At 49.1% G+C, this 19,103-nt stretch overlaps 1 long non-coding RNA gene across 1 annotated transcript in view; it reads left to right on the top strand.

Moving 5' to 3' along the window:
* The first annotated feature begins 10,413 nt into the window (after positions 1-10,413).
* LOC134993944 (uncharacterized) overlaps positions 10,414-19,103 on the top strand; it is a 39,728-nt gene continuing 31,038 nt past the window's right edge. Inside the window, exons 1-2 of the long non-coding RNA XR_010197350.1 lie at positions 10,414-10,719; positions 11,059-11,194. This is a non-coding gene — a long non-coding RNA (uncharacterized LOC134993944). The remainder of the gene's footprint in view (positions 10,720-11,058; positions 11,195-19,103) is intronic.

The raw sequence follows: 19,103 nt of genomic DNA, 5'->3' as shown, positions 1-19,103 counted from the left end.
ACTGTAAGAGTTACCATCACACCTGAGCCCCGTTCCCACAAGGAACACCTGCTGATGATGGCAATTATTGCATGACAGGATATAAAGATCTAATCCGGGAGGCTCAGGACAAACTCTGCCTCTTGACAAAGCAGCCCCCAGTCCGGAGAAACGCGTTGAGGAAACGGAGGGGAGACCCCTGGAGTGAAGGAATATTGGTGAGACAGGTCACCTGCACATATTGCCTATTACAAACTCCTGCACCAATTACTATACCGCTGCCTCATTGCTGTATCCACACTAATGTGTGCCTGTGACGGCTCCCTGCATCATTGTGTGCGCAGTGTTACACCCAGTGGCTGCACCAAGTGATCTCAACAACATCGGCTTTGCCGCTTAACACACATTGGTGACCACGATTTTTGATGGCCTGGCTGCCGGATCCAGTGGCCACACACAGCACTGAACCGTATTGCCGCACTTACCGCCTGTTGGTTAGCGGATACCTGTAGCGGCACTTTCTATTGCCGGGTAAGACCTATATCAGTTTCAAGCAGCGGTTCGTGACTTCGGTGCCTGTTTATTATTGACAGCATATTACTAATCCACCTACCATTAACAAATTGACCAAGCGTTGAGACTGACTGAACAGTACTGAGAGTCTCCGCTTGGTGCAAGTGATGCTGGTAAATATATCCAATCAATTATTTTCAAATATTTTCATCTTAAGTATATCCTCTCCATACTCCAGGGACTCTCAATCTCACAAATTAACTGTGCTAGCTCGGACATAACATTCCGGGATTCAGGCTAGCCTCTGAATAGTAATTATTTTAAATTGTGTTTTTAATGTGCTTTATTGTGTCAATTTGTTGTTTAATGTGTAATAAAGTGTTATTTTTTTATCAAATTGTCCTGCTCATGTTACAGGCTGTGTTTGAAAAAATGCCAGTTAGGAGGTGGTTGGCTGGTACTTTATCTCCGTCCACTTTATCTCATTCCAAGGCTTAGTAAATAGACCGCTCAGTCACAGTTAACCAGCATTAACCTCCTTCCTCCTCTCTACGCCCAGACCCACCACCACCAGATGCAATCTCGGGTCTCTCAGCCCCACTTTCATATCCTCCCTCGAGACTTTACTCTCTCCTTTTTCCACTATGACTTGTCCCAACCAGGGAGCCTCCTTCTATAACTCTTCCCTAACCGCTGCTCTCAACTCTGCGGCCCCCCTCTCCTCTGTCCCCCTCCGCCGCTCCAAACCCCAACCCTGGCACACCAAACTAACACGTTTCTTACAAAAATGCTCACGCTCCGCTGAACGCTCCTGGAGGAAATCTCACTCTCTGCCGGACTTCCTCCATTTCAAGTTTATTCTCTCCTCCTACAGCTCTGCTCGTTCCCTCACCAAGCAATCTTTTTTCCAAGCACTCATCTCTGTCCACGTCGTCTCTTTGAAACTTTCAACACTCTCCTTCGACCCCCTCCTCCTCCCCTCCCATCCTCCCTCACTGCCACTGACTTTGCCTCCTTCTTCATCTCCAAAATTGAGGACATCCGACACGACATCTCCTGTCGTCACCCTTCTGCTACCCCAGGAAGTAGAAGGAAGTAGGAAGTAGAAGGAGAGTAAGGAGAAGGAGAGCAGCATGTGGAGTTGATGTCTATCTGTAACCATGCAAGTACTACTTACCAATAAGAAACAAAATACATAATATTCATACTGCATGATTCTTTGAAGTAAAGATATGTACATCAGGACATAACACCCCCCTGCCCCCATCATCCCACCCCTCCATCTATCCCACCCTGTCCTCCTTCCTTCCCTTCAGACAAGGAAGTCCACTCCCTCATCTTATCCTCCTCCCCCCTCCTCCTGCCCCCTGGACCCCCCTCCTCCCTCCCGTCTTCTCAGCTTTCTCTCTCTCCCCCCCCTTCCCCTGCTCCCACCTTGCTCACCTCTTTAACATGTCCCTCTCTACCGGCATCTCCCCCTCGCCATTCAAACATGCTCTGGTCTCACCTATTCTCAAAACACCCAACCTCGACCCTCATCGCCCACTAACTACCGCCCCATCTCTCTTCTCCCTTTCGCCTCCAAATTACTTGAACGAATGGTCTATAGCCATCTCACAAGCTACCTCTCTGACAACTCCATCCTTGATCCACTACAATCTGGCTCTCGCCCACTCCACTCCACTGAGACTGCCCTGGTGAAAGTAACCAATGACCTGCTTTCAGCCAAATCCAGGGGCCACTTCTCTCTGCTCATCCTTCTGGGCCTCTCTGCTGCCTTTGACACTGTGGATCATCCTCTCTTCCTCTGCACACTCCAAAACGCTGGCCTCTCTAGCACTTTCTTCTTACCTCACTAACTGCTCCTTCTCTGTGTCTGCCTCCAGCACCACCTCACACCCTTCCATCCTTCCTGTTGGTGTCCCTCAGGGTTCTGTCCTTGGCCCCCTTCTGTTCGCCCTGTACACCTCTTCCCTGGGTGCACTCATTAACTCCTTTGGCCTTCAATACCACCTCTATGCTGATGACACACAACTCTACCTCTCCTCTCCTGATCTGTCCCCCTCTGTCCTCTCTCATGTTTCTAGGTGCCTCTCCGCAATCTCCTCCTGGATGTCTGAGCGCTCTCTGAAGCTCAACATGGACAAAACTGAACTCATCATCTTCCCTCCATCCAGAGCAACACCCCCGACCAATATCTCTATAATTGTTGATAACACCACCATCTCCCCCGTTCCCCAACTCCACTGCTTGAGCGTCACTCTTGACTCCTCCCTCTCCTTTGCACCCCACATCTAAGCTCTGGCACAATCCTGTCAGTTCCAGCTACGCAACATTGCTCATATCAGGCCATTTCTCTCCCAGAGTGCAACTAAACTTATCATCCACACACTGGTCATCTCATGACTCAACTACTGCAATGTTCTCCTCACTGGCCTCGCTTGCTTCCATCTTGCTCCCCTCCAATCTGTCCTGAACTCTGCAACTAGGCTTATCTTCCTCTCCCCCCACACCACATCTGACACTCCTCTTCGACAAAATCTACACTGACTCCCATCCCCCTACAGAATCTTCTTCAAACTCCTCACCCTCACATACAAGGCCATCTCTAATTCCACTGCTCCCTACATCTCCAACCTCCTCTCCCTTCATACTCCCTCCCGCCCCCTATGGTCGACCAATGACCATCGCCTCTCCACCGCCCTGGTCACTGATTCCCTTGCTCGTGTTCAAGACTATGCCCGTGCTGCACCTCTTCAGTGTAACGCACTCCCCCGCTCCATTAGAATCTCCCCGACCTTGCAAAGCTTCAAACGGGCACTAAAAACCCACCTATTCATCAAAGCGTACCCCTCCGATGCATAACCTAGTCCTGAGGCCGCTCCTCCATCCCCCTGCCTCATGCCTTGAACATCTCAGCTTTGCTTGCATACTGCCATCAGGCTACCTCCCGCTTGCTTGCACCTCTTGTCATCTGTCTGTCGCCCCTCCCCACTAGATTGTTAGCTTTTCAGAGCAGGGCCCTCTCTCCACGTTATCTAAGCCCTCGTCTTGACACATTTCACTCGCAGCTATCCCCTACTTAACGACCATCTATACCCGCTTTTTCTCCTGCTGGTAAAGGCTCATCTGCATCTATGGCCACCAGCCCCTAGTAGTAGGATGATTACTCCCTCACTACTTACATCTTAGCTGTATTATGTCTTGAGAATGTGTGGTGCTCCTTGTTAACTGTACTCTATTTCTGTTATTTATTTACTGTAATGCTAAGTTTTGCCTCCCTGTACTGTCCTTTGTATGGCGCTGCAAAACACTTGTGGCGCCTTATAAATAAAATGTAATAATAATAATAATAATAGGAGACTTCCGGTTCCGGGTTGATGGCGTGAGGCAGCAGATCCTGGAGCTCTGCCACAATCCATCTGCATCGACCTTCTAAAGGCCTATGATGGCCTCCATTTGCCCTGCACGGCATCCCCCCGCGACCCTGATGGATCACTTTGTGACACCCGTGACCGCGGCCGGCGCGCAGCCGCAGCGCCAAGAAAAACGCTGGCCCTGACCCAGTCTCCCCAGCACCAAAGAAGGTGGCAGCAGTGATGGTGCCTCCGTCGGAACGCGCTGCCGACACTCCGGTTTCATATGCCGACGTGGTGGACGCCATCCGGTCCACCATGACCCCCCTCCTCTCTCAGGCAGTGTCTGACATTACACTGCAGCTGCAACAGCTGCAAAATCGTGTGTCCCGCACTGAAAACCAATTGGGAGCTGCCATGCATAATGTGGAGGAATTACAACAGGCTGTGAAGTCACTGACTTCAGACAATTATCATGTATGGAACAAACTCGATGATATCGAAAACAGATCGAGGAGAAATAATATCAGGCTTGTGGGCCTCCCTGAATCAGTCAAAGGACCAGCACTTGCCCATTTTGTCCGTACTACACTTCCCACCCTTCTAGGAATTGAACACGACTGTCGAGATCTGGTGATTGAGAGGGTGCACCGTGTGGGCCTGCCCCCACCCCAAATAAGCCTCGCCCGAGGGTCACGTTGTTTCGCTGTTTGAACTTTCTACATAAGACTGCTTTCTGGTCTGCATCACGACGTATCAAGGACCTACAATGGGAGGGCCATAGGCTTTTTATTTTCCAGGACTACTCCGTGGAATTGACGAGGGCCCGGAAAGCATTCTCACCAATTTGCTCCCAACTTGTTGCAGAGGGCCTCAAGTTTGGCTTGCTCTATCCAGCCCGTTTATGTATCTATTATGGCTCCTCCTATAAAGACTTCCTCTCCCCAGCAGACGCCCATGCTTTTCTGAGCGAGCTCCCTCGACCCCCGGATACTGACATCAGCGACCCACCACCTTCCTCATCCACCTGAAGGTTTTTCCTATCATAACTGTGCAACACTGCTTCCCAATGTTATGATGTCTCACAAGCCTTTGTTATGTAATGTTATGTTATGATGCTTATCCTCCGCAGGGTCATGCTGCAACTTCATATTTTATGTTATTGTATCTCATCGATATTCACATGTTTTGTTATCTCGTATAGCTCTCTAGTTTCTATTTCCAATGGCCCCAGAATATTTTAATGCTGAGACTGCCCAGGTTAATAGAAATGCTGGTTCTCTTATTATAACATAGTATAGGTTTAATTATTTATCCTTCTCTGCCTCTGAATATCATAGGGCCAACATCACTCGCTACATACCTTGCATGCTTTATATATGTGCAGGACAAAGCCACTTTTTCCTTATATCTAGTGGATGTGGTTGGGCTGGCGGAGCTCCTCCCTCACACTCCACTACTGGTTGTTATGTTACTATGGTTTAAATTTCTTACTGTGCTAATTTGCTATATGGGAAGTCCTGAGTCCTCATGGCGTGTAGAATCCTCACTGATCATTCCACTAACTCTTTGGACTCGTTATATAGGACTGTCATGTTATGTGTTTTGTTTGTCTTCCCCCCTCCTTCCTCCCCCTCTTTCCTCACAACCCTCCCCCCTCCCGCAGCATTAGCCTATGCATTACTGCATTATTTAGGTGTTGAAAGCTATGGTATCACTTTGGCCCCCTACCCCGTGCCATGCCCACTTTGACGCTTGGCTCGTGGAATGTGGGCGGGTTCAACTCACCAGCGAAACGTAGGAAGATCCTCATTTATCTCAACAAACAAAACGTTGACATAGCATTCCTACAAGAGTCCCATCTAGTTCCCGCTGAAGTAGCAAAATTAAACATGTTAGGCTGGGCTGTTCTAGGTTCTAGTTCCTATAATTCTAAGGCCAGGGGTGTAATCATTCTAATCAAAAAGCATATTCCCTATGAAGATCTAACGATTTGTCCTGATACATCAGGTAGGACAGTGCTGCTAACCCTTAAGATTTACGGGCAGCCCCTGACACTTTGTAATGTATACGCACCATCAACCTATACCAAGAGATTTCTTCAATCACTTATTGCCTTACTGACCTCACACCTTTCCTCCTCTATCATAATATGCGGAGACTTTAATCTAGTAACGTCCCTCCTGTTAGATAGATCATCCACCCCTTCTAATGGCTTGACCCTCCCTAAACTGGGCATGTCTTTACTCGCAGATAGACTCTCATTGGTGGATGTTTGGAGGGCCCTCCATCCCACTGATAGGGAGTATACCTGCCTATCCTCAGCACATCACACCCTGTCCCAAATTGATTACATATTCACATCCCACACCCTCTTTCCTAGCATAGTAGATGCTCTCATTGCTCCAATATCCCTCTCAGATCATGCCCTTGTGACGATCTCTATCCAAATCTCGGAACGCCAGGATTCCCCCAGGCTGTGGAAATTCCCCTCCTACTTATCCAAGTCGTTGAAATTCCGAAATAGACTTGAAGCTGCCTGGGAAACATATGCCTTGGATAATGCATTACATGCAGACTCTGACCCCATGCTCTTCTGGTTATCTGCCAAATCCGTACTGCGGGGGGGAGATAATATCTTATGTGGCCAATTCACGTAGAAAACACACTGAACACTACTTGGAGTTCCAGACAGCCCTGACCTCAGCCTTTCAGCAGTTCAAATCCACGCCAAATGATGTCACTAAACATAAGTATCTCTTGGCAAAAACACACTTTGACGAATTTCTGTTGACACTTGGAGATAAATACATGTTCAATGTCAGCTATCGGTTTCACAAATTTGGAAACAAAACGGGTAAGTTGCTTTCTAACCTCTTGCGTGGCTCTCACCCTCCCCTGACCACACGACCACTGATGACAGACTCGGGCAGACTGACTGCCACTAATGCAGAAATCTCTGCAGTCATGCGCTCCTTTTACACAGATCTCTATTCCCCTACGGTTCCCCGTTCTCCCCCCCCCTCCCCCCCGGACTCCCTTGGAGATCCTGCTTCTCCTGATACTTGGGACTCCTTGCCGACACCTAAACTGTCTTTGGAGCTTAGTCAATCTTTGACATCCCCGATTACCCTGGAGGAGATCCGCCAGACTATTGGTCATTTCAAGCGAGACAAAGACCCGGGTCCCGATGGTTTCTCTGCCAATTTTTACAAGCTGCTTTTGCCAAAAATTGAGACCCCATTGATGCATGCGCTTAATTCTGTGCTTACATCACGGACTCTCCCTCTACATTTTAACTCGGCCATCCTTAAGGTTTTACTGAAACCGGGCAGGGACCTCACCCTCCCGGGATCTTACCGTCCCATCTCCCTACTAAACCTCGATTACAAGCTGCTGACCAAAATTCTGGCTGATCGTTTAAAATTGCTCCTTCCCCATATCATTCACCCAGATCAAACGGGCTTTATATGGGGCAGACATTCGGAAATCAATGTCAGACGCGTGTTGTCAGCGGTACAGGCATCCTCCGCCTCCTCTGACCCCGCTTATATCCTTTCCCTCGACGTGGAGAAGGCGTTTGATCTGGTCGAATGGCCCCACCTACACCACTCCCTAGCACGCTTTGGATTCTCGTCGGAGTTTATAGAATGGATTAAACTCCTATACACTCATCCTCAAACCCAGGTATCCCGCAACGGTGTCTTGTCTGCTCCCTTCCCAATTGGCAGGGGTACACGGCAGGGATGCCCATTGTCTCCATTATTGTTCGATATAGCTCTGGAACCGCTGGCGATAGCCTTGCGAGTATCCAGGAGTTTCCAGGGAGTCCGGATTGGAGATGTGGAGCTCAAGGTGGCGTTATTCGCAGACGATATGCTTCTTTTCATTTCCAACCCTGACGTCTCCATCCCAGAGATTCTCCGCTTAATATCGTCCTTTGGGAAAAGCTCGGGCTATCGTATCAATGTTTCCAAATCTGAGTTGCTACCCCTGGGAACCCCCCAAGCACCCACCACCCAACCCGCCTCTACCTTGACACTGACGTTTAAGACTGTTCTGGATAAAATCACTTACTTAGGTATACAAATCCTCTCAGACTTATCCACCTTATACGAGACCAACTTCACACCCATGCTACATAAACTTACCACCACCCTTGACTCTTGGAAACTCTTGCCCCTCTCACTTTTGGGCCGAGTGGCTGTTCTTCAAAGTGTGTTTTTCCCACGTTTATATTATATCATGCAAATGTTACCCATCCGCCTTCACACGAGGGACCTGGCCTACATTCGCAAGATCCTTACCAAATTTCTCTGGAAAGGCAAGAGACCCCTCATTGACTTAAAAAAACTGACTGCTCCCCGAACTGCGGGGGGAGTCGGCTTGCCTGACTTCCTCTCATGCTCCTTGTCTGCCCTTTTTCGTTGGGCTGCTGACTGGCTGACGGAAGGCTGCACTTTCACGGACCCCGCTCTAGATGAGGCCATGTTCTCTCCCTTTTCTCCCAGCGCACTCCTTCATTCTACCCCGAAATCTATCCCTCCTCACATTCTTAGCTCCCCACTATTCCATGATATCTACTATGCATGGCTTAAGATAAACAAACTGCTTCACAGGAATCACAGGTTCACAATGCAAGTTCCTCTCTGGGGTAATCCTGCGTTCCCTCCATCTCTTACAAACTCTACCTACAAACTCTGGAGGGCTAAAGGGCTGTCATGTTCCTCCAAGGTCTATGACCCGGAAGGACATTTTGTCTTATTCTCTCACCTCCAGGATAAGTACGACATCCCACAATCACATTTCTACATGTATTTACAAGCTCAACACTACCTTACCTCCATTCTCCATTCTATGGGTCACACCTCACCCCCATCTAGCCCCCCAGTGTTAGGTGCCGCGGTCCGCGGCGCCGCTCGGTCTGCTTCCAAGCGACGCTCACGGCCGCCGCACCTCCCTCCCTGCCCGCCCGGCGCCTAGCAATGCCAGGACGCCGTGCGTACTGTAGCCGCCGGGTCCCTGGCAACGCTAGGACGCCGGGCGTCCTCAGCCGCTGGGTCCATAGCAACGGGGACGCCATTGGCGGACCGCGTTCCCCGTTGCCAGATAGGATTGATTAGTTGCTCGTGCAGCAGGGCAGCTGCACGGCAACTAGTAATTAGGGTCTGGGGGCTGGTCTTGCTGGCCCTCCTGTCTTTGGCCAGCAGGGTCTTTTTATGGGAGCCAGCACACTGCAGCCTCGCCGGTGATAGCTTCCTGTATGCTGATCCTGCCTTGCAACGTCTGTTCCTGGTCAGCTGTATCTGGTCGATCCTGCTCCCTGTGCTCCTGAGTTCTGGAGTTCTGAAGCCGGTCCTGGGAATCCTTCCTGTCCAAGTGAACCTGTTGCGGTCATCTGGGGGTTCTCGCTTGTTGGGGTTCTCTCCCGGTTTCGTGAGTAGCGGCTTCTGCCGCATGTTGCGGCCTAGGCCGCTTAGTCCTTGTTTTCCTTTTGTATTGGTGGTTTTTGCGGAGGTTTCCGCTTTTTACTGTCCTCCCCGGAACTCGGCGGTGCCGTGTGGGGGAGTGGACAGTGGTATCTTTTGTTGTTCTTTACCTTTGGCGGCGTGCCGCACATATATTTAGTTTTAGGGTAGTTAGTAGCCCCTAGCTTCTGTTTGCTTTAGTTAGAGGTCCCCTTGTTAATATCCTGTCTCGGTTTACGCCTTGTCTCACTCTAAGACCTGGGGGCATCGGAGTTGGGCAGACCTAATCCGCCCTTCAAACGCGGCTGCCGTGGGCCCAAGAAACCATAGTCACTCAGGCGTGAACTGACCACACGGGTAAAACAACGGAGGTAGGGTGCTAGGGGCTATTCCCGTACCATCCCTTATTTCAGCATCACGTCCTGGTGCTCTGGACTCTCTACACAAACATCTCTCCAGTTCTGAGCATCAGGAACGTAACATTATCACCGGCCCAAAAACAAACAAAAAAAATAAAATAATAATATTAAGAGTTATTTGTTTTTGGTGGGCCTTGAAATTCGGCCTCATGAATCCGGCAGTATTAGGACCGAATCCCAGCCAGCTTTTGGCCAACCAGATTCAGGAACTAACTCAGATGGTTCAGGATCTTACTCTTCGGGTGAGATCGCAGGAAGATCTTTTGCGAGCCTCCCCGAGTATGATTCCAGAACCAAAGATGCACCTTCCTGACCGTTTTTCAGGTAACCGAAAGGATTTTTTTAATTTCAAGGAAGCTTGTAAGCTTTATTTTCGTTTAAGGCCCCGATCCTCTGGAGTCTCAACGGGTCGGGATTGTGATGTCTTTACTTCAAGGCGATCCGCAAACCTGGGCTTTTGGGCTAAAAGCCGATGATGTTGCCTTGCTATCTGTAGATGCCTTTTTTAAGTCTCTAGGCCTTTTGTACGATGACCCTGATAGAGAAGCAGGGGCGGAACTGTGGGAGGCAGTGGAGTCGGCTGCCGCCGGGCTCCTGACCTCAAGGGGGCGCTTCTCCACCGTCTCCCACTGCCTGATCATCGCCGCTGCTACTTTTTTTTTTTCAAACTCATTCTTGCAGACGGAGGGGCTAGGGGCGGTTGGCCCAGAGTGGACACCATGTGAGTCCCTACTAGGTCCCATGCAAACATCCGCGGCCGGCTGACTCTTGCTTCCGAGTTTGCGTTCCAGCAGCTGGAACACAACACAGAAGCTATTATCTGCTCCAGGCTCCAGCTAGCTGCCACTTCCGGGTGCCGTTAGACGGGAGCAGTCAGTGTCTGCAGCTGCAGGGCTCGTGTTAGTGGAAACATGTGACATGCCGTTGTGGCCGGACAGAGCTGCCAGGGTGGTCAGAAGTGAAGCCATACCTCAGCAGCGTCAGGTAATTAACTGTCTCGGGACATCTCCACACTAGCTGACATCTGATCTGCACGGCCACAGTCGATCAGTGTTGTGTGCAGCCCACTGCCTATTCATCTCCCCCTCCTGCAGCTCCTGATGTTAACTGTTTACTGCCATTGTTATAGCCAGGGCCCAGGGTGGGAGCACAGGAACTGATACTCTATGTGGTGGGAGTCGTCAGTCCTAAGGATTGTGTCAGTGCACCTGATTTATGTATAACACATCAGACCCCCTGCATGCACACACACAGTAGGTAAACATAGGCTGCTGGACCTGGCACTGCAGGGGTTACTTTTACTTCCCCCTTCATCTGCTTCAGACAGTGTGCTGGGAGATAAGGATCGTCTGACCATGGAGGACGATCTGATTGGATAGTATGGGGGCAGGTGGAAGGTGTACTGTGCCTTGCTGAACACTGTTTGCAAGTGAAGCGGGGAAAGGTCCCATCCAGAGAGGTAAGAGGACACAGAGAGGAGGGGAGGGGGAGGGGGAGGGGGGCGCATGGTAAAAAGGATCACTATTGCATACATTGCCTTCATGGGCAATTAATACCTATTACATTGACATCATCCATTTTTACTAGTAATTATTGGCTGCAATTAGTTTTTTTTTTATTTTGTTATTGATGACCAATATAGTTGTTCATTACATTGGTCCAATATGTAATCATAGGGGTAATTCAGACCTGATCATAGATGTGCAAAAAAACGCACATCTACGATCATTTTCTCTGACATGCGGAGGGACGCCCAGCACAGGGCAAGTCCACCCCGCATGCCGGGTCCTGCTCCCCCCTTCCCCACATGCAGACATGCGAAAGCATCGCACAGCGGCGGTGCTTTTGCATGGCTTGAGTAGCCCTCTGCCTATGCAGCCTGCAAAGGCAGACAGCTGCCCACCGTGTTTTGGCCTGCTGCGTGTACGTTGACGCCCTGTTCCCGTCCTCCTCCCGTCCTCCTCCATGTCTTAAACTGCGTTCTGAAGAGAACGCAGTTTAGGACCTTGCACATGCGCTTATCGGCGTACGTGCATGTGACAGGGTCTGAATTAAGCCTCAAGTTCAGCTGTACGAGCAGTGCAGATACATTCATGTGACAATTATTTCTAATTGTTATACATTTGTAGATGTGGGTGGGGTGCGGGGGTTGAGGTGTAGTTGGGGGTGCTTTAATAAATGTTAGAAGCATTGTGTTTTGTGTGTGCATGTTTTTAAGTGAGGTGTGTGTGTGTGTTTAAGGAAAGTTGTGTGTTCAAGTAAAAGAGGCATGTGTATGTGTGTGTGAGACATGTGTGTAAGTGAGAGGCAAGGATTAAAGGAGGCATTTGAGCATTTCTACAGGACTATGGCCCTCATTCCGAGTTGTTCACTCGCTAGCTGCTTTTAGCAGCTGTGCACACGCTAGGCCGCCGCCCTCTGGGAGTGTATCTTAGCTTAGCAGAAGTGCGACCGAAAGATTAGCAGAACTGCACCAATATATTTTCATGCAGTTTCTGAGTAGCTGCAAACCTACTCCTACCTTGCAATCATTTCAGACTATTCAGTTCCTATTTTGACGTCACATACACGCCCTGCATTCAGCCAGCCACTCCCCCGTTTCCCCAGGCACGCCTGCGTTTTCATCTGACACGCCTGCATTTTTTAGCACATGCCCGGAAAACGGTCAGTTACCACCCAGAAACACCCCATTCATGTCAATCATTTACCGATCAGCAGAGCAACTGGAAAGAGTCACTCAACCTTGTGTGAAACTGCATAGTTTTTTGTGAAAGCACATCGCGTGTGCGCACTGCGACCCATACGCAGAAATGCAGATTTTTAGCCTGATCGCTGTGCTGCAAACGACGGCAGCTAGCGATCAACTCGGAATGGCGGCCTATGTACAGAGCGCACACATGGTCTGGGTACACGCTACCTTACAAATATATGGAGGGGTGTGTGTGAGAGGCGTGTGTGAGTGAAGAGGCATGTGTAAGTGAAAAAAGGCGTGTGTGTGTGTTTTTTAAAATATATTGATACACCGCTGCGCCAAAGCATCTCCATCGAGACCCGCTGGCGGGTGAGGGAGCACTGTAGGTGTACTATAATGGTATGCTGGTGCCTGTTTTATTGTAATGACTGACTTGGAGTGCGTCCAATTTGTATGTGTATCTATATTACTGTTGGGAAAGGTACCTGAGCATGCTACTACTGTTCACCCTTAGTGTCGGATAGTTACGTATGGTATGTATGTATATATGTAGGGGGGCACCAACATTTATCATGCCTCCGGGCGACTGGGACGAACTTACGCCACTGTAGAGAAGCGTCGGCTGAGAGCCACTTGCGTGCACTTAAGCAAGGGAAAAATCCAGCAGAGGCGTATTGTACCGAGTTTCGCCGTTGGTCGAACGACTGTGGCTGGAATGACCCGGCCCTGCGCAGTCAGTTTCGCCTCGGTTTGTCTGAAGTTATTAAAGACAGTCTCCTGCAGTACCCCGCTCTAGAGACTTTAGACAAACTCATGGAGCTTGCTATTAAAATTGATCGTCGTCTCCGGGAGCGGAGGACTGAAAGAGGAGCTAGTTTCAGGCCTAGTCCATGTGTGTATACTTTCCCTGAGGACGTCGAGGAGCCTATGCAAATGGGTCTCTCCCGGCTGTCCCCAGAGGAAAGAACCAGAAGGCTAAATTCTGGTCTTTGCTTGTATTGTGGTGGCAAGGGACATATCGCACGTAATTGCCCGAATAAGCAGGGAAACGCTCTGACCCAGTGAATTGTGAGGGGGTTCACTTGGGTCTGCAGTTGATCTCCTCTAATGATTCCTTATTAGTTCCTGTAAAAATTTCCTTTGGTAGCCTCAGTTCGTTGGTGTCGGCCTTTGTCGACAGTGGAGCTGCGGGAAATTTCATGGATCTTGGTTGGGCTCAGGCTTTGGGCGTTCCACAGATACCTTTGGATAAACGTATCACCATGCACGGCTTGGACGGTGGTCCGCTTTCTAATGGGGTAATCACTCACCGCACACCCCCAGTACAACTGACAGTGGGGGCCCTACATTCGGAGAAAATCGAATTTTACCTTACCCATTGTCCGGCTGTCCCCATAGTTTTGGGTCACCCCTGGCTTGCCTTTCATAATCCCACCATAGATTGGCGGTCTGGGGAGATTTCCCGATGGGGTCCCTTTTGTGTTAAGGAATGTATTTCCCATCCAGTCCGGGTTGCGGCAGTCACCCCAGAACTTATTCCTTTGGAATATCAGGACTTTGCCGACGTTTTCTCCAAGGGTAATGTGGATATTCTGCCTCCTCATCGGTCCTATGACTGCGCTATCGACTTAGTTCCCGGTGCCTCTTTGCCTTAGGGGAGACTATATGCCCTGTCTGGGCCGGAAACTACGGCAATGAATGATTATGTACAGGAGAGCCTAAAAAAAGGCTTTATTAGGCCCTCGAAATCTCCATTGAGTGCAGGGTTCTTTTTTGTTGAGAAAAAAGATGGGTCGCTCAGACCATGTATTGATTATCGGGCTCTGAATAAAATTTCTGTTAAAAACACTTACCCCTTGCCACTGATTTCAGTACTGTTTGATCAGCTCCGGACTGCCGTTATCTTTTCCAAGATCGATCTTAGAGGGGCTTACAATCTCATCCGAATAAAATCTGGGGATGAGTGGAAGACGGCTTTCAGCACACAGTCGGGACATTATGAATACCTGGTGATGCCGTTTGGGCTGTCTAATGCTCCTGCTGTATTTCAAAATCTCATTAACGACGTCCTTCGCGACTTTCTAGGAAAGTTCGTAGTCGTTTATTTAGACGACATTTTGATTTACTCTGAGTCTTTTGAACAACATATTACCCATGTGCGACTGGTCCTTCGAAGTTACAGGAAAATCATTTATACGCCAAACTGGAGAAATGTGATTTCCACATCACAGAAGTGTCCTTCCTGGGGTATATTATTTCTCCTAAGGGGTTTTTCATGGAACCAAAAAAACTCCAGGCCATCCTAAATTGGGCACAACCCACAAACTTAAAAGCAATTCAGCGCTTTTTAGGGTTTGCAAATTACTATAGACATTTTTTTCATACCTTCTCAGATTTGGTTGCTCCTATTGTGGCATTGACTAAAAAAGGAGCGGATCCTTCCAATTGGTCGCCTGAAGCCAAGTCTGCCTTTCTGGCCTTAAAGCAGGCCTTTGTCTCAGCTCCAGTACTCAGACACCCTAACCCGGATCTCCCCTTTATTGTCGAGGTAGATGCCTCAGAGGTTGGAGTGGGGGCTATCCTTTCTCAGGAAGACCCGGAGTCTCAGGAATAACACCCATGTGCCTTCATGTCCAGAAAATTCTCCTCCGCAGAATCCAACTATGATGTTGGTAATCGAGAATTGTTGGCAGTTAAATGGGCTTTCGAGGAGTGGAGGCACTGGCTGGAAGGAGCAAGGCATACCATTACGGTGTTTACTGACCACAAGAACCTGCAGTATATTGAGTCAGCTAAACGGCTTAATGCTCGACAGGCACGTTGGGCGCTGTTTTTTACTCATTTCAGGTTTATTATCACCTTCAGGCCCGGTTCCAAGAATACAAAAGCTGATGCCCTGTCACGTTGTTTTCTTCCGGTTCACAATAACCACCCGGCTACTACCCCCATAGTCCCATCGTCTGTCATCCGGGCTGGCCTCACACAGGATTTATTTACACAGCTAGTCCAGCTTCAGCAGCAGGCTCCCAAAGTCACTCCTGCAGATCGTCTCTTCGTCCCTGAATTTCTGAGAGGCACTGTTCTAGCTGAGTTTCATGATAATAAGGTTTCTGGTCATCCAGGTATCACTAAGACCTTGGAGTTAATCTCTCGCTCAGTGTGGTGGCCTAATCTTTCTAAAGATGTAAGTGAATTTGTCCGTTCCTGTCAGGTTTGTGCTCAGTACAAGGTATCTCGATCGTTGCCGGTCGGGCAACTCATGCCTTTAGCCGTTCCTCTCAGGCCATGGTCACATATATCCATGGATTTCGTGGTGGACCTTCCTCTTTCAGCTGGATTTCGAGTCATTTGGGTGGTAGTAGACCGTTTTAGTAAGATGGCCCACTTCATTGCTCTCCCCCGATTACCCTCTGCTCAAGGGTTGGCAGTTTTATTTCTCCGCCATGTGTTCAGGCTCCATGGTTTACCCAGGGATATTGTCTCTGATCGGGGACCGCAATTCATCGCCCGTTTCTGGAAACGTTTTTGTGCCTCATTAAATATGAAACTCTCTTTAACATCTGGGTACCATCCACAGTCTAACGGACAAACTGAACGTGTTAATCAGTCGTTAAAACAGTATTTACGGCTATATTCGGCCAAACTTCAGAATGATTGGTCTGAATTTCTTCCTTTGGCCGAGTTTGCCTATAATGACTCTTGTCATTCTTCCACCAAGGAGTCTCCATTCTTTTCGGTCTTGGGCTTTCATCCTAGAGCCAATTCTTTTTACCCTCATTTTCCAGTCTCCTCGTTGACCTTAACTTCCCGTCTCAGAATGATTTGGAAAAAGGTGCACTTTGCCCTTAAGGAGGCTGCCTTCCGAGAAAAAAAATTTTCTGATAGGTTCCGACGCCCATGCACTTTTAAGGTGGGAGATAAGGTGTGGTTGTCAACCCGCAACATCAAGCTCCGACAACCCTCGGCTAGATTGGGACCCAAATTTATTGGACCGTTCCTTATCGTTAAGAAGGTCAACCCAGTTGCTTTTCGGCTACGCTTGCCTAAATCACTCAAAATTGGCAATACTTTTCATAGTTCCCTTCTGAAGCAGTATTTTTCTTCCAGGAGATTCCCTCTGAAGACTTCCCAGGGTAGACCTCCGGTGGATGTTCAGGGGCAACAAGAGTTCTTGGTGGAGAAGGTTTTAGATTCCAAAGTTTCTCGGGCCGGCTTTATTTTTTGGTTCACTGGAAAGGCTATGGCCCGGAAGAAAGGTCTTGGGTCCTGGATAACGATTTACATGCCCCTAAACTTAAGAGATTATTCTTTCAGGAATTTCCTCAGAAACCCGGCTTTAGGGGTTCTTTAACCCCTCCTCAAGGGGGGGTACTGTTAGGTGCCGCGGTCCGCGGCGCCGCTCAGTCTGCTTCCGAGCGACGCTCACGGCCGCCGCACCTCCCTCCCTGCCCGCCCGGCGCCTAGCAACGCCAGGACGCCGTGCGTACTGTAGCCGCCGGGTCCCTGGCAATGCTAGGACGCCGGGCGTCCTCAGCCGCTGTGTCCATAGCAACGGGGACGCCATTGGCGGACCGCGTTCCCCGTTGCCAGATAGGATTGATTAGTTGCTCGTGCAGCAGGGCAGCTGCACGGCAACTAGTAATTAGGGTCTGGGGGCTGGTCTTGCTGGCCCTCCTGTCATTGGCCAGCAGGGTCTTTTTATGGGAGCCAGCACACTGCAGCCTCGCCGGTGATAGCTTCCTGTATGCTGTTCCTGCCTTGCAACGTCTGTTCCTGGTCAGCTGTATCTGGTCGATCCTGCTCCCTGTGCTCCTGAGTTCTGGAGTTCTGAAGCCGGTCCTGGGAATCCTTCCTGTCCAAGTGAACCTGTTGCGGTCATCTGGGGGTTCTCGCTTGTTGGGGTTCTCTCCCGGTTTCGTGAGTAGCGGCTTCTGCCGCATGTTGCGGCCTAGGCCGCTTAGTCCTTGTTTTCCTTTTGTATTGGTGGTTTTTGCGGAGGTTTCCGCTTTTCACTGTCCTCCCCGGAACTCGGCGGTGCCGTGTGGGGGAGTGGACAGTGGTATCTTTTGTTGTTATTTTCCTTTGGGGGCGTGCAGCACATATATTTAGTTTTAGGGTAGTTAGTAGCCCCTAGCTTCTGTTTGCTTTAGTTAGAGGTCCCCTTGTTAATATCCTGTCTCGGTTCACGCCTTGTCTCACTCTAAGACCTGGGGGCATCGGAGTTGGGCAGACCTAATCCGCCCTTCAAACGCGGCTGCCGTGGGCCCAAGAAACCATAGTCACTCAGGCGTGAACTGACCACACGGGTAAAACAACGGAGGTAGGGTGCTAGGGGCTATTCCCGTACCATCCCTTATTTCAGCGTCACGTCCTGGTGCTCTGGACTCTCTACACAAACATCTCTCCAGTTCTGAGCATCAGGAACGTAACACCCAGATCCATTACAATCAGTGATATCCTTGTGTGAATGTGTACCTTTTCGCACCAGGATGCTGTACACCCTCCTCACTGACATAACCTCGTCACCTAGATGGTCCATGTTACTCTCGCAATGGCAGAAAGATATTCCCTCCCTGACTAACTCCACAGCTCTAAGCACATATTATTGCTCCACTATGAAAGCCCTGTCCTCTGCTTATTTACAGGAAGTCCATCTCCGGACCCTACAAAGGGCCTATGTCCCTCAAATACACCATGCCCAATACAACCCCCTGATATCAGGGGAATGCCCTAAATGCGGTTACCACTCAGCAACTTTCTACCACAATTTCTGGGAATGTGGGCACATTAGGACATTTTGGGGAAAGGTACTCTCCTGTATCAACACTCTGCTCCACACCCGAGTCACACCCGACCCTTTAGCTTGTTTATGTGCGAATTTCTCTCAGTGGGACTTGGGTACTCAAGGAAAAAGACACATACCGTTGCTGACCATATTGGTCACAGTGTCCAAAAAGATCATTCTCACCCACTGGGTCTCCAAATCGAAACCTTCACTATCGGGAGTACACAGGAAAATGTTACAAATATTATACTTTGATCGTAGATCTGCATTGGTAAATATAGAAACTGATGTTGTTAAATTCTATACTAGATGGGAAAAATATATTGACTCACTCCCTCTTTCCACGCAAGCTCACATATTCACGGTCTTCGAATCGACTGAATGGTACCTGCTCCGTCAGCTCTCGCTACAGCCTCCATCACCATAGTTGAACACCTGAACTAGCAACACCCCCACCCTCCCCTCCCCTCTCTACCCCTCATGTGTGTCCCTCCCCCAGGTTTAGTTTAGTATAGTTTAATTGATATAACAGGTTTATTATTATACTGAAAAGCATTATCTGTTTTTTTCAAGGCATCTATGGAAGGCCTCACCCTCGGAGTCTTAAAATATGACCATTCGTTTGTCTCTGTTATTTTGACTTGGGGCCTGTCCTAACTGCCTCTACACTGTATGTAATCTTATTGCTTGTCACTACTGTTCCTGCTACTCATTTCATCCACATGTCACCTGCCTTACATGCCTGTTGTACCTTTTATACCTGATGCTTTATTACTTTGTTAAACTGCAAAATCTCAGTAAAACAGATTTATAAAAAAAATAATAAAATAATAATAATAATTATTATAATAATACAGTAGGTAGCAGGCAGGTGAAGGTGAAGCAAGAAAG

This window comes from Pseudophryne corroboree, chromosome 1, assembly GCF_028390025.1.
Source record: "Pseudophryne corroboree isolate aPseCor3 chromosome 1, aPseCor3.hap2, whole genome shotgun sequence".
Taxonomy (NCBI): Eukaryota; Metazoa; Chordata; class Amphibia; order Anura; family Myobatrachidae; genus Pseudophryne; species Pseudophryne corroboree.
This window is presented reverse-complemented; position numbering and strand designations above follow the sequence as displayed.